Source organism: Nicotiana sylvestris, chromosome 4 (genome assembly GCF_000393655.2).
Source record: "Nicotiana sylvestris chromosome 4, ASM39365v2, whole genome shotgun sequence".
NCBI classification, from domain to species: Eukaryota; Viridiplantae; Streptophyta; class Magnoliopsida; order Solanales; family Solanaceae; genus Nicotiana; species Nicotiana sylvestris.
In genome coordinates this window covers 48,478,873-48,491,001 of record NC_091060.1, presented here as the reverse complement: position 1 = coordinate 48,491,001, position 12,129 = coordinate 48,478,873, and the positions used below count along the sequence as shown (strand labels likewise).

Here is a 12,129-nt window from a genome sequence, read left to right as displayed (position 1 = left end):
AAAGCAGGATATCTAAGTGAATATGCAGAAGACAAACAACCTCTTTTTTTAGACTCAGAAGTTATACCCTAGTGATCGAAGCCTACTTCGCACTACTATTAAGTAGCGAGAGGGTCGAAGCATCTTTTACCCGATTTAGGGTCGGCATCGATTTCCACAGAGAGCTAGAATTTGGAATCGAGTATCTATCTTGTGTAGGGTTGCATATGTGCTCCAAATTACACTTCTAATTATTTTTGAGTTTTTGTTTTACTTCTACTTTTGTCAAACTAAAAAGCTAAATTAAACTAGAATAAGCTAAGAGTAAAATGTTGCGGGTTGTTCAAATGGTTTAAAAGTCACTAGGGTAGTGACTTTCGCCTAGGTGGTCAATTGACGGATACTTGAGTCTAAGGCATGCTTTACATATTTGGGGAGTATGATATAACCATTGCACGATATTACCCACTCTGCACATCTTTTCCCGAAGACCAATTGGGTATGCAAATTTGCACAAGCAATCAAAGTTCAAGTCGGGTATTACTCTCTCGAGGTTTAACCCTTTAATTTTAGCTATCAATCTCTTGAGTACGCCTCAATTCCTTGTTGGACCAATTTCGGAGACTTAGGCTCTCTTTCTCAAGAAGAGCTCAAGTCAACTAAATACAAACTGGTGTTTGCAACCACTAATTCAGCAATTCAACATGAAATTAGCCCAAATATCAAACATCCATAGTCAATCTAGCCCTAAAATACAAGACCCATCAATTACCCACACTAGGGTTGAGCCACAACTCTAGTTTATGGGTCTAGCTACTCATAATTAAAGAAAAAAATAAGAAATAGATGAAGAACAACTCATATTAATTACTAAGATAAACAATAAGAATAAATGTAGAAATGTAGATAAAATTGCCCAAAATAGCTAAAAGTATCGAACCCACGAGCACAGCTCTTTTCTAAAACTATTTGATATCCTAAAACTGGAAAAAGAAACTATTTATACTAAGCTAAAAAATATGAACAAAAGTACCCCTGCGGGGCTAGTACGGACCGCACAAAATAGTGTGCGGCTGCACTAAGGCTCTGAACTTGAAAATCCATGTCTCTAAACTCTGGCAATGCAGATGGCACAGAATGTAGTGCGGCCGCGGAGGCTTCTGGTGCGGTCTGCATGAAATGGAGCGCGGACCGCATTGGCTTGAAACTTGGAATTGGAAACTCTCTGATTCTTCTCACTGCGGACCGCACTAAATCAAGTGCGGCCACGTTGATCCTAGTGCGGACCGCACATAACCTAGTGCGGTCGCATTGCCTGTTTCCCTGAATATCACACTCTCTAAACCTTACTCATGCGGACCGCACAGAATGGTGTGCGACCGCATTGAGCCTGTTTTTGCCTGAAGTTTGTCTTGTCTTGGTACTTATGCAAGTTTCACTCCTTTTTGAGATGATCTTTGACATCTTGTCACTTTGTTGATCAAACCTTCAATCAAGCACAATTTGTGAGTCTTTTGGGACTATTTTGTGCAAATTTCTAATCAAAACATAAGCAAGAAGGAGTATAAAAGTTATCAAAATCCCTAGTTATCACCTAGCAGTTGCCTATGGACTCTCTTTAAAGCTTGTTAGGATCAGAAAACATTAAGAGTAGAGACAGTTTCAAGAATGCAGTTTTGAAAAATGCTCTAAAGGCTTGCCTATACGCAGAATACCGAAACAAAGCAGGGTTTTGAAATGGATTCCTTTAATACCTATAGGCATGATATCTAATGAGATTGAGCAGTTCGAAAGAACTTGTTTCAGTAAATACTTAATACTTAATAAAAACCAATTTAGAAATAAACTAAGCTTGATCAAGTTGATTTATTAGACAAAATTAGATTAACAGACAGAATTGCGAGTAGGGCTCCCTATAGGCATGACATCTAAGTGTAACACTGATTTTAACGATTTATAGATATGGAAACATACATAAATACTCGTTGTAACTGAATTTGGATCAGGTCCTATAGGCATGACATCTATTATTAAACTGATTTTAAGACATGATTGTTTGGAGCATATAAGCATGGCTTCTAAACATGACAGAATGTAAAACCTCATAGACATGGTTTCTACTTGGTGAGGCACTCGAATTAAAGCAGGAAGTCCTAGGAGCATGATTTCTATTTAGTAGAGCAAACAGATTTAAAAGCAAAGTCCTATGAGCAGGATTTCTACCCGAATTACCTATAAAACATCTATTTACCCACCCTTTTCACTAAATACCCCAATATCTGTTTACAAATTATTACGGGCCAGTAAATGAATTATATAAGTAAAATAGAAAATCAAGAAGCTATTCTATAGGGAGCCTTCAATCAGGCCCAGATTTCCCAAAGCCTCCAATGGCCTCACATCTCGGGCAATGCTCACACCTAGACTTAGTAACCAAAGATTGAACAAGTGCAGTATGGAAAGGCCAGCCTCAGTATGCCAGAGTTCAGAGGGTTCTCAAAAGGATTCCAAGGCAGTACACATACTAGAGGGGGCAGAACTTATTGACTAAGAGTAGAGTAAAAGTGATTTTAGTGAAAAACTGTATAAAAGGGGGCCTGTTTGAAAGTAGTTTAGTAAAGCAATAGAGACTGTCTAAAGAAAAGTGTTGAAGAGATAACCAGAAGTCCAAACACCTTATGACAGGTTTGCACATAGACAATTCACCGAACCAAGTAAACTCAGTAGTCACATACAGGGGTCAAGGGAGTTTGGGAATACATAGAACACACAATTAAGCAAAGACCTGAGAATTAGCATAGTCATGCCCAGAAGTAGATAGCTAGACATAGCCACAGAATCAGACATAAAGAATAAGATCCACATGCAAAGGGGGTAGGGTTTTGGGAGATCCATGGTGGTAATCATATAACAAGTAAGAGATGATTTGTGTAGACATGCTAAAAAATAAACAGAAGGGAAATATACTGATCTAAAAGAAGGGGAAGACATAATAACATGCTAATAATGTAACTATCAACTACAAGTTTCACAACAAAACCACAGATAGAAGCAAACTAGGAACAAAATGAACTGAAGCAACAAGAGAATCATATTGTTGTTGGAACTTTGAATTGAAACTAGGACATACCGGTAAAGAGGATAGTGAGCAGAATGAAAGAACAAGAGAACATAAATGGTTAGCCTTGGCTTACAGCCGGCTAACTTAGAGCAGTAGCAAGTAGCACAAGAGAGAGAGAGCAGAAATTTTTTAAGAATGAGATATAGTTTTTGAACCCAAGTGTTCGTGTCTGTGTGTGTTAATGAGAGAGCATATATATATATATAGTTTGAAACTAGGTAGAATAATAAGGTAAGAATCAAAGTCAGACAGTAATTATGGAACTAGGTATCAATTAGTATAAAATTAGTAGAAGTACTCCCTTAATTAAGGGAGTTAATTTCAAACGGTAAAGACAGATAAGGAAAGAGATCACATAAGACATGGAATATAACACATAAGGAAATAATTTCAGCATAGTGCAAGTATAGAACATGAAATTAAGTCCAGGTACATAATATTCCAATTAATGAAATAATATAAGAGTCAGTTGACAGCATAATCGACCATAAAATAAGGCAAGAAAAATGACTGAGAGGTTGAAAATCAGTATAGAATATGCTGTCAAGGATGAAAATTAGTATAGAAGGATATTAATCATAGGGAATTAATTTATTGTACATCTATAAATTTATAAAGTCCATTCATTGTTTACTTATTTATCCTCCTTTCTATATATATATTTTTGAAAAAAAAGTGGTAAAAATTATCACTCATGGACATGCCCTCTCGATCTATGCAAGATAATGTACTATTTTTTCATGGATTCCAATTGACCAACACCTAACATTTATTAATTATTTTATGAAAATAAAGGACTCCTAAACCTAAAAGAAATTAAAAGCGAGAAAATTTTAATGTAATTTTCATGTATTATTTTTTTTACAAATATGTTTATATTATATAGTTCAAATAAGAAAGAATTTAATCCACAAAATTTAGTTGATTTTAAGTCCAAAATATTAAAATATTATTAGATGTCTATTCCTAAATATTAGAAAAATAATTAAAAGACTATTTTATTCGGTGTGGAATCAATATTACAAGAGACAATCTAATTTATAATTTGTTTAAGACAAACAATTTGGCTGGCATTTATCAATTATACAACATAGGAAAAAATAATATTATTTAATAAGGCTTAGATCGAATGTCTAACTAATTTTCTGTTATGAACCGTATTTGTCCAAATAACCTATATGTAATTTATAAATAAATCCAAAATATGAAATAAAAATTATATGAAAATTAACATAAGTTTGTGAGATATCAAATATAAAATAAGCCAAGCTAAATCAAAAATATGACACAAAGAATTATATAAAAATTTAAAAAAACCTTGCAAGACAAAGAACACATAAATTTAATTACCTTATGTTCCAGACCAAAACCATTATCGAAAAGAAAGCTTCCAGATGTTGGCTTACAACACACTAATCTTGTAACAGATGCCTACAAACACTATATACAAATTTAAGACAATCTATAATACAAATTGCTTTTGTATTATATTCAAAGTTCCAATAAAATACGTGAATACAAAATTCAACTACTAATATAATGTTTACAAATTCGTAAATGCAAAATTCAACTACTAATACAAAGTTTACAAGTTGAATATAAAATTCAACTATTAATATAAATACGTAATACAAAGCTTCTTGCTCTAAGAAAGAGAAAGCAAAACCATTAGTTTTGTGTTGTTCGAACAAGAAAGCAAAACCATTAATTTTGTGCTGCTCGAACAAGAATTGTTTTAAGGATGAAACCTAAAAGGATACTAAATATAGTTGGAGTTGAACAAAAATCTTTTCTAGTGTGTAATGGATTTGAACGAAAAGTTTTCCTATTATGTGGTGTACGATATTTTTTAGATTGTTAATATTAGGAAAATCATTAATTACAGAAATAATTTATGGAAATAATTAGATGACTATTCCTTAATAGTAGAGAATTAATTAAATGACTATTTTTAAATATTAAAAAAATAATCAAATATCTATTTTGTCCAGTATAAACTTTATTTTTGAAGGGTAAAAAAGACGAACGACATTTCGCTAAGGGCCTTGTGTTTTTAATATAATATAGATATAAATATAGATAGATATAGATTGACAACAACATTTAATCAACTTTAGAAAGTTTTTCCCGTTTTGAGGTTGCTCTTTAACAACCCCACAAACACAAATATTCACAAGAATACACAAATGTTCACAAGAATTTTTCTGTTCCCTGCATCTATTTCCTCTCACAAGCAAATGACCGAAGTAACCATTTTTTTAAGTTTCCCGCCCTGTCCCATCCTTTTCCCTGGTTACCGAACACGTAGAGAATGCTTATGAAAGACATTAGCAAAACATATATCGAAGGACATATTGATCATTTAGAGGAACCACAAAAGTTTACAGAATTTGCTAATTGATAGCAACAGGTTGCCTCAAATTGCCATAAAATCCTAATCCGAGCGTGGACCATACAATAGCTCTGCCTTGGGAGATGCTCTGGGGTGATGCGCCAATTTTATTACAATATTCCTTTCTTCCTTGGTACCAGAGGCTTTTGCCTGCTTAATGCTCATACTTATCAAAGACGGACAACGAGTAAACAATAGCTTTACGAATAACAGTTCAGTTTTTGAACCCTTAAAAAAATGTATGACCACATATTTGAGCTTGTTGAGTGGTTGGTCCAAGCAACCTGGTGTGTCTAGATATTCCGAAACTGCTTCAACAGTGTCACTGGTAGCATTGACCTAATGGTACAAGGATATACAAGGTCATTTCAAATTCTCATATTTTAATATGTAAAGTGCAAAAACGAATTAGATCATGCATATATCGACTAAATAGAATATGACCACATATATTTGCCATTTCTTACCCAAATCTCAAGTTTGCTCAAATTGGGGGAGCTCTTAATCAACTCGAGAGAGTATGAAATCTGACCCATTTGGCTGAAGTTTACACCTAGCTTTAGATGCCACAAGCAGTTGAGTGTAAAAGGAAGCCCTTGTGGAACTGTACCTGCACTCAAAAGCTTTGAAGCAAATACAAAAACAAGAATCCAATGAATAGGGACTATCCCTATAAGATATCCAAGTCAAACAACACCTCAGACTCTTACCTCAAGGAAAGATGAACTCAAAATAAGCACCTCAAGTATAGGCAAGCTAAGAAGAAGCTTTTCCAATTTTGATCTGTCAGCGGATATTGGATTACTAGTCACAAGGTATAAAGCTGTCAAAATTTTGCAGTTCATAAAGCAACTTAGTTCAATATCGTAGTAACTCTGACGAACAACCAAGGAATTCAATAGCGATGAAACAATGTTCAAGTATTTAGTACCATTATAGTACATCAAGGTCAACTTGACAAGAAGTGGTGCGTTGATAACACAAAACTCAATAGTTGGCACAAGGGTTATTTTTTCTAGACGAAGTGTTACAAGATTCGGAAAGCCAAGAAAATACGTTGGCGGTTTGAAGACACAGTTTAAGAGTTCCAGTTGTGTCAGTGTTGGACAATTAAATATATAAAAAGGCAGATTATAAGTAGTATTATTTGACATGTTAAGGGTTAGCTCCTTGACACCGTTTCTAGTAACATAAATCATCCATCTATCAATATCTGGATAAAACTATTGCTGAAAAAGCAAGGACAAACTTCACTATGTCTCCGGAATGCTGTAACAGAATCTTATCTACCGTGTCTTTGAAGACATATTGAGATCTTGCAACTAATTTGTAGCAAAAGAGCTTATTCAACACCAAATTTGGAAGTATGACCCAGATATATCTCTAATTTTTGATAGAATACTAGTCCTCGCCACATCTTCTACTGGCAGGAGTTCAAGAATACCATCTATAACATTTTTTGGTAGAGCGCTGATTCTATCTTCTCTATCCTTTTCAACATCAACTCTTTCACTATCTGTTAGAAGAAGTTGAATTAGTCTCGCGCTTAAAACTTATAATCCAAAAAGAAGAGGAAAAAAATAAAAGAAAAAAGGCAGAGTAGTATACCTTGAGTCATGTTGAGTCTGTAACGTTAATTAGAGTCTTAAAATACCGAGCAAAATGTGCCTTTTATAGTAAAGCAGATAGAACTAAGAGGTCTTTATTCAAAGCGTCTCTTCATTTATCCATCAAGAGTCACCATACACATAAGTCACCACTTCTTGGATTAATTAAATACAACAACAACCTAGTAAAATTCCACTAGGGTCTGGGGAGGGTAGTGTGTACGCAGACCTTACCCCTACCCTGAAGGGGTAGAGAGGCTGTTTCTGAAAGACCCTCGCTCAAGAGAATCAGTATATTCAAATGTACATATTTAATTGGAACCTAAAAACATTCAGTAACCCTAATTGAGAATCTTGGATATATTTAAGTAATTAAATGACTTTGATCAATGATCTATCTAGCCTAATTAACATTGACAGCCTAATTAATTCATCATAGTAATCTAAAATCATTTATCCAAGTACATGGTGGAATAAGGCTGTATTGTGGTCCAGGCCCAGCCCGGGACCGTGGGCCAAACGGGCCGGTTCAAACGGGCCCGGTCTCTAGTGGTGCAAAAGCCCACAGTGGGTCGGTCCTTAACAAAAAGCCCACGAGCCCAGGACCATTTAGCCCGGGACCGACAGGCGAGCCTGGGCTGGTTCAACCGGGCCCAACAACTATTTTTAAATTTTTTTTTTTAAAAAAGGGCCAACAGTCAATTTTAATATATATATATATATATATATATATATATATATATATATATATATATATATATATATATATATATATATCTATATACATATAAGCTATTTATAAGGCACTATATATATATCTAATACATATAAACTATATGTACATATAGTATATATAATATATATAAGCTATATATTATATAAGGCAATATATATATCTAATACATATAAACTAGGTTCTGATGGTCTCATGATTTGAGGTAAATCTACCATTGAAATACTCTAAAATTGTAAGGATAAGGGTATACACTGCATCTTCTCTACCCTTAACTAGAGCCATACCTATATTATCAACACCTTCGTCTACGGCTGTAGCATTAATAACGAAAGCCTTTTCTTCAACAGATAAATAATTATCCCACCAGCCACGAAGTTGGCCAATAAAGCCTGCAATAATTATTTTGCAAATAGTTCTATCCGTATTTTTAACACTTTTGCAGATAGTCGAATACATAAGCATTCTATGTACGAGAATGGTTAATTGTCTATCAGTTAAACCATCAAGGTTCCATTCATAAATTTCGGAACCACTATAAGACGTATTAGTCTGATTCCAATCGCGTTCCTCAATCAACACATCTTGAGGAGTAGGACGGGGATAATAATAAGTTTGCATCCTTCTCTTCAAGCTTATCAATCTTAAGCTGTCTAGAAAGCTTTAGCTCATTACACAAGTTTAATCCTTCTTGTGTACACACTCCTATAAGTTTACCATAGGTATAATTACCATACTGAATTTTACCGTAACTACCCCTTAATACTTTCCTTACCCTTTCAGCAAATAAGGAAGGGAGGCCGTGTATAAACTTAGCTTTCCAATGCTCATATTTATTCTTGGGTAGTTCCATAATCCTACTCATAAAAGTATATCGGAAGAGCGTGATACTAGTCGCGCGGACTACCGCCACCTTCAAAGGTACTGAAACAGCTAGATCTGGATGGCCGTGCGGACTACCGCTCGCCTACCCTAATCCTGGTGTAGATGGTATCAGAGCCTAGGAATTTTCATGGTAAATATGTGATAGATATGAAATATTCAACATAGATATGAAGCTTTTGGAATGGATCTGGGAGAAACAAGTACTAAAAGTACTAGACTTGACGAGGTAGATATACCTCAAAACCTTGATTTATTAAATAAATGGACAATTCCTAAAGTTTCTATAAAAACCATTTATGATTATAGTTGGTTTGATAAACTTTCTTCTAAACAATTGATAAAAACGACTGAACAGTCTTTGGCATTAAATTCGTCTGAACAGACTATTCGTTTGTTAAACAAACACGATATAGATTTATATAAACATCATTATCATTATCTGCATATTGGTATGGTTCAAATTGCGTTTAAATCGTTAACCCTTAAAGGATTACCAGAGACCTTTTTAGCAGCTCTTAGAGATGCTAGAAATCTGAACTTCAGACAGTCTCTGATGGGTTCGATTGAATCTACTGTGGCCTATGGTCCAGTATATTTTAATACTCAACCCAATTTGCAACTATCTCTTTCTGATGTTAATATTCTTGATGCCTTGACTTTAAATGTGAAAACGCATGGTTATAATTATGCGTCTGGTTCTGAACTTATATGTCTGTCTTATAGGATTTATTTTAAATTATTATCTACTTTGAATCCTAGATGTAAGTTATATGATACATCAGATCAGACCATACTAATAGAAACCAATTTTGCAAGGTCCAAGGTCACCACTAGGAGACCTATTAGGTGGGAAGAAATTAATTTCCCAACTACTTGGACTTTAAATTCGGTTATATCCCCCAGTCAGATTACTAACGACTTGTCGAATACCGAATTTTTGCATGTTACTCAAAATCCGGATGGTAGGATTTGTATTCAATTTAATGATAAGTCTACTATTTATAATAGACATTCGTTTTCTAATCATAGACTTCTACCTGCTATTCAACATATTTCTCATGTTGAACCAGTCTACGGTCCAGCTCGCAATCGTGCAGCCTCTTTACACACTATTACTAGTAAAGTTAGTAATAAGCCCGTCGAAAGGGTTGAAAGGGTTAAAGTTAACCCTCAAACAAATATTGTTCAGGACAATGACAATATTTCAGATAAGGATATTCCTTCTGTATCCGAGATGGATTTCGACCCCAATAGTACTTAATGATTCCACACCAAATTGATTTTAGCCCCGGTTCTCGGGCACGAAAATATATTCAAAAGGAATTTTTTAGTGATAAATGGAGCCAGTTTAAAACGTGGTTTTTTGATGCTTATAGCAAAGATGATTTGAATAGTATTTCTCAAGAATTTTATGAAACTTGTGCTTTGCATAATCAAATTATGTATTTTGTTCCTTGGTTTATAACAACTTATTTGCCTCTTTTTATAAAGGTACTAGAAAGATCTTATAAAGATGGGAGTGATAATATTACTAAAGCCATTTATCCTCCTCAGGCCCCCTTTATTTTACCTAATAATACTGGTATTAAATTCACTGCCTTTCAAAAATTTATTGATGATAACGTTGCAGCTATTAGTATCGTAGAAATTAATAAATTGATTTCTCAAAACAATTATTTGGGTTTATATGTAAAGATTTTTAGGAGAACATATCGGTTCTCTTGATAAAAAACTTGATGATTTGACTATTTTAATAAAAGAAATGAGTACTAAGAAAGGACCAACTGATATTGCCTCCACTTCAGGTAGTAAAACAGTTGATCAAGCTATTCTTACTCATATTCAAAGACCTCCTGAGATTCAGGATTTTAAATTTAAATCTCTTGATGACTTAGCACAACTCCTCGATAAAAAGCTTTCTGGTTTGAATGTTAGACCAATTGATTTATCTAAAAAAATTGCTGATAGAATTGAGACCGTTTCTGATTATAAAACTGAGACATGGTCAGAGTTTAATAAACTCAAAGGTATAGTTAAACCCAATAGTAGGTATGCTGACAAACCAAGGAAGCAAACTTATTATTATCCCCATCCTACTCCTCAAGATGTGTTGATTGAGGAACGCGATTGGAATCAGACTAATACGTCTTATAGCGGTTCTGAAATTTATGAATGGAATCTTGATGGTTTAACTGATAGACAATTAACCATTCTCGTACATAGATTGCTTATGTATTCGACTATCTGCAAAAGTATTAAAAATACGGATAGAACTATTTGCAAAATGATTATTGCAGGCTTTACTGGCCAACTTCGTGGCTGGTGGGATAATTATTTATCTGTTGAAAAAAGGCTTTCGTTATTAATGCTATAGCCATAGACGAAGGTGTTGATAATATAGGTATGGCTCTAGTTAAGGGTAGAGAAGATGCAGTGTATACCCTTATCCTTACAATTTTAGAGCATTTCAATGGTAGATTTACCTCAAATCATGAGACCATCAGAACCTTACTTAATGGGCTTAGATGTAAGACCCTTAGTGAATTTAGATGGTATAAAGATACTTTTATGAGTAGGGTTATGGAACTACCCGAGAATAAATATGAGCATTGGAAAGCTAAGTTTATAGACGGCCTCCCTTCCTTATTTGCTGAAAGGGTAAGGAAAGTATTAAGGGGTAGTTACGGTGAAATTCAGTATGGTAATTATACCTATGGTAAACTTATAGGAGTGTGTACACAAGAAGTATTAAACTTGTGTAATGAGCTAAAGCTTTCTAGACAGCTTAAGATTGATAAGCTTAAAGAGAAATCCCAATTAGGTGACTTTTGTACCCAGTTCGGTTTACTCGGAACCTCTACTCAAAGTAGGAAGAAGAAGAAAAAAAGATATCATAGGTATCCTAACCCGGATAGACCGTATAAGAAAAAGAGGTCTAGATATAGGTCTAAGGAAGAGCGTGCTACTAGAAAAGCGCATCAGAAATCAACTGAGAAATCAATAAATTAATTTCTGTGATACTAATAGCTGCAACGTTATCATCAATAAATTTTTGAAAGGAAGTGAATGTAATACCAGTATTATTAGGTAAAATAAAAGGGGCCTGAGGAGGATAAATGGTATATATATCTAATACATATAAACTATATATACATATAGTATATAGAGGAACGCGATTGGAATCAGACTAATACGTCTTACAACGGTTCCGAAATTTATGAATGGAATCTTGATGGCTTAACTGATAGACAGTTAACCATTCTTGTACATAGAATGCTTATGTACTCAACTATCTGTAAAAGTGTTAAGAACACAGATAGAACTATTTGCAAAATAATTATTGCAGGCTTTACTGGCCAACTTCGTGGCTGGTGGGATAACTATTTATCCGTTGAAGAAAAGGCAACGGTTA

The 12,129-nt window shown here is 34.3% G+C and overlaps 1 pseudogene; it reads right to left on the bottom strand.

Annotated features, from left to right (window-relative positions):
- Positions 1-5,521: 5,521 nt before the first annotated feature.
- Positions 5,522-8,685, bottom strand: LOC104248724 (F-box/FBD/LRR-repeat protein At1g13570-like; annotated as a pseudogene).
- Between the last annotated feature and the right edge of the window lie 3,444 nt (positions 8,686-12,129).